The sequence below is a fragment of the Gavialis gangeticus genome, unplaced genomic scaffold (genome assembly GCF_001723915.1).
Source record: "Gavialis gangeticus isolate Ggan-Ray unplaced genomic scaffold, GavGan_comp1, whole genome shotgun sequence".
NCBI lineage: Eukaryota > Metazoa > Chordata > Crocodylia > Gavialidae > Gavialis > Gavialis gangeticus.
The window spans coordinates 43905447-43910040 of record NW_017729029.1 but is presented as its reverse complement, the minus strand read 5'-3'; the positions used below and the strand labels follow the sequence as shown (position 1 = coordinate 43910040).

Here is a 4594-nt window from a genome sequence, read left to right as displayed (position 1 = left end):
CCCGCCGCGCCTAGGGGTCCGCCCTGCGTCCGCCCGGCTCCCTTGGGGCAGGGCAGGGGAGGGCGCGCCCCATCCGAGCGGGGCCTGGGCCTGGAGGGCGCTTGGGCCTGTGGCCTGGGCCTGGGCCTGGGCCTGTCCCTTCATGGTTTCATTCGATGCTTCTCCCGGCGGGGCGAGGGGCCACTCTGTGTCGTCCTGCCTTCAGCCTGGGCCACTCTCGGGCCTGTGAAATGGTCCGAGCTGTGATTTCCCCTGGCTCTGCTGCCTTCTGCACTGCCCCAGTTTATGGCCTTCGTTCCCTCTCTTCTTCAGCACCACTTCCCCCCAGTGAGACTGCTTGAAGAGCCAATTCTTTGGGGTCTGCAGGTTGAAAAACAGCTTTAGCAGTGAGGCGGGTGTCGTCTGAGGCCATCTCCTGGTATCCGTCCTTATCAAGTTTCAGAATCATTTCCTGTTTTCCATCTCCCAGATTTCTCCTCAAGTCATTATGCAGCTTGATTTCTCCCTCTCTTTTTTTTTTTTTTTTTAACAAGGTTTGCCATCTGTCAAAAGATCTTAGGGGAAAAACCCCAGTGTTTAGTGTAAGCAGTTAGTCCTTTTGACACGAAGATACAGTTTTTGTGCAGCGGCTGCTGAATAAACAAGCTTTCAAATGGTTTATGCCCAGATAGCAGCCGAGGCATGGGGTTTATCGCATGGCTCCTCAGACTTGTTTCCCATCTCTGCTATTGACAGGACTGATGAATTTCAAGTTGGAGGTGGCTACGAAATAACGAAGGAGATGAACACCTATTTTCCAGTCTTCTTAACAACAGTAACTTGATCAGTAATGTTGAGAATGTAACAGTAGGCTGCTTCCTTTTGTAGCTGAATTTAAACTTTGTTAATAGGAGGTGGTACTGGTGGTTTCACAGTAGTCACTCCTTGTTTATAAGTTGATCTAGGTTTCCTATACACATTTCCTATTTCGGAATTGGTAATTGGCATTTAGGACCTTAGAGAATCAGAAATTTTTGTCTGTTTGCCCATATTTCATTAAAAGAATTAATAAAGACATCCTGATTATCTGCCAAATTTCAAAGATATACAATAACTACTGCACTCTGTCTCTCTTCAGTACAAATACTTGTAAGTCTTATGTCGCAGCATTAACCACTTACATGCTCATGTAGGATGCTGTGCTGTCAAACTTCTACTAAGTCCCTATTGTGGATGACCATAAATACTTTGTTCAGCCTATATTAACTACTACATAATGATATCAGTAGGTGCAAAGAAAAGAGAGTGGAAAAGTCTTCTATAAACCATCTCCCCTGAAAAAACCCTTGACTATCCTATGGCTTTTATCCATATATATGTCTATTTGATGATGATTACATATATTTTTTTCACTAATATATTTGTCGAGCAGCCCTTCTATACTTTCTTCCATTAAGCCTCTTTATATCAGTATGCCAGGATAGTTGATTTCCTATCCTGTAGAGAAATCATATATTGGTATAAAGCTCTCTGTATGATTCACACAACAAGGAAGTATTACTTTGTACAGTTATAGTTAAAACTGCAGTTTTTATATGTAGATGAAGTCCTAATGGTGCGTTTATGCTGGAGTTTGAAGATGTAAAATTAGAAGGCATTAGTAACATGCTTTAAAAGTCTACTTCATGCAAGATGGCATACAGTCCTGCCTGGTTGAACTGAAACCTGACTAGACTAATTGCTTATTGGGTAGCCTCTCTTTCTCCGACTTTTAGAGCAGGTTAACTGACCTGTAATTCTTAGTGTAAATATAGTCTAGAACAGGGGTGGGCAAAATGCGGCCCACAGGCTGGATGCAGCCCACCAGGCCATTCTATCTGGCCTGCGGAGTCCCTAAAAAAATTTAGAAAATTAATATTTATCTGCCCCTGGCTGCCTGTCATGTGGCCCTTGATGGCTTGCAAAAACTCAGTAAGCGGCCCTCCGCCCAAAATAATTGCCCGCCCCTGGTCTAGAAGAGCCATGGAACTTTATAAATATTTAAATCAGCCAAGTATTGAAAGAATAAAACATATACATATATGCCTCTTTTTCAACAAGATCTCTTGAGGGTCTTACAGAAGTGTGTCCCACAATTTGTATTTGAAAAAAATATAGCTTTGTTAACTAATGTAGGATTAGAACCTCCATTGGATGCATGAAGATAATGTGTGGTGTCACATCTTTTTACTTTTGCATGGGACTCTTGGCTGTGTGTGAAAACATAAAAAGCATGTGAGACTGCAGTTCCATCTTGTTCTGGTTTATATTAGCAGACACCAATTGGTATCTGTTGGCTCATCTGAATTGTTTATGCTTAACCATTCCTTCAGTTAGGATTGCAAAGCTCTGAGCAGTTTTGTTGTTAAAAATAATCAAGTGGTAATGTATTTGATTTGTAAAGAGACTTGCATGCATTTTATTTTAGCCTTTGAAAAGTAACTTCCAACTAAACCAGTCTGTCAGTTCAGTGTTCAGGAGGTACCAGTGTCTCTATTTTTGTTTAATACAATAATTGTTCCTTTTCCAAATATGATGATGGAAGTGTAGTCTTACATAGAGATATTGTGTTTGAATATAAAACTATCTAATTTTAATGTTACTGGGTACATAAGGTATTAATATTTTTAATATTTAGGATACTTTTACATAGTAAATACTTCAGCATAGACTTGTATACTATTCTCATTTGGGGATTGTAGTTTGTAGTCCTTGTTGTAGTGCTGGCTTTTTATTTCCAGTTGATGCTGCAGTACCAACAGTTTTGTGGGGAAAGTTGAGTTCAATTGCAGAGTTGAAATTTACATATGTTTTTTGCATTGAAACAGGTTATGTTTGATTTAGAGCTTCCATTAACTGGAGGTCCTGTTCCTTTCGACACTTGAGCACTACTCGGCGGTCATCAAGTTTGTGTGTCTGGCTCTCAAGGATGCTGTCCAACTCTTGCTGCTCTCCTTTTCAGTGAGGACACTGGTTGCTGACACCATAGCACAGCTTCCTTCTATCTTCAGAGTGGGCGTTTTGTTTGCTGACCTAATAGAATGCTCAGTTTTAGAGGAAGAGAGCATTGTTTTCTTGAGACTCCTTCCAGTGCTGGAAGTTTGATACCTCATGTGCAATGTTTTCTCTTTTGTATAATCTGAGAATCTGAAACAACATACTCTCTTATTTTAATTTTTAACATTATCTGTGGGGAAAATGCTGTTTTAATAAGTAGAATGATAATGTTTTGAGCCCTTGCTGTTGATGGTTATTGTCATTTGCATTCTTGGAAGTACCCACTTATTCCAAATGCAGAGTATTCTGGATTTAGCACGCTCAACTTTTCTGCAATTAATATATAGTCGTGATACTTTCCAGAGGGAGACTTGTCTCACTTTCAGGTTGTTGTCTGTGAGTTAGAACCTTGTAGCAGGAGGGTTGAAGTGTGAATGTTGGCACTACTGGACTCTGAGGAGGTTGATTTTTTCCAACAGTTTTAAAGATAAGACGTTATGTTGAATGCATTATTAAACTTCTGCAATACAGAAGGAGGGTTCTTCATCAGTGTCTCACCCCCAAGTTAGCAGATATTGCTTATATGAAGGTATTCTGTGCAAGTACTGGCATATGCTCTATTTTAATGTATTTGATTCAAATGACTTTCAAATGTGCGTGATCGATGCACTTAAAGCTGTGTGGAAAACTAATAACTGATCAAATTGTAAATTGCCTTGATTAAAATACCGTTTTATAGAAGACACCTTTTCCCACGATTTTGGCAACTTGATATTTTTCCAGAATTTTTTTTTTAAGACAGAGGGTATATGGGGGAAATCAGCGGGGTATAAAATTTGAGAACTTCTGAAATGTCATATCTTAATTTCCAGGTGCATATTTCAAGGCTTTTCTGCAGATGTTTTGCTTCTGCTTTGGTGCACATTTGCACTACTTCTGTTGGAGTTAATAGCAATGGGAAGAGAATAAGCTCATAACATATGACATCTTTAAAAACTTGAAAGCACAGTCCTCCATTGTGGTTAGAACAGTAAGTTGGATTGAAGGTCCTGGTTGTGTGGGAAGAGATGTGCAAGCAGACACATCTCTTCTAAGAAAAACTGATTAACTTTTGTGGGGCTCCCTGTAGACATGGTGGTCCACCCACATGAAACTCATTGTAGGGTTGCAATTAAACTCTCTCCAATGAGGTTTCTCCTTCATCTGCTTGTAATTTTTTTTTAATGCTCTAAGTAATTGGTTTCACTATCAACAATCTGTTTTTTGGCTAGCAACAGGTTAGAGAGTTGAGTGATGAAACTTCAAGGATTTAAACGCATGTAATGTGTGTCCTTAAACTATTAAAACTGTTTATGAAATGGAATATTTGGTGTATGAATGGTGCTGCTTCTGAAAGCATTTTCCCCCCTTTTTATGCATGTGCTAGGTTTTTTCAGAGCCTACTGTTAAAGCTATATAATAGTGTGGACTGAGATATTTTAAAATGCATCTTAGTCTTAACCAGCGTTTGTTTGGTTTTATACTATGAAGAAGATGGAATTCAAAGAGCTCTGATAGTTAACTCTATGAAAATGAATTA

At 39.6% G+C, this 4594-nt stretch overlaps 1 protein-coding gene across 2 annotated transcripts in view; it reads left to right on the top strand.

The window, feature by feature from the left end:
• Window positions 1-3498: 3498 nt before the first annotated feature.
• Window positions 3499-4594, top strand: part of RLIM (ring finger protein, LIM domain interacting) — a 28438-nt gene continuing 27342 nt past the window's right edge. For both annotated transcript variants that reach the window (XR_002098306.1, XM_019521497.1), the window contains exon 1: window positions 3499-4045. The gene's annotated coding sequence lies outside the window, so the exon portion shown is untranslated. The remainder of the gene's footprint in view (window positions 4046-4594) is intronic.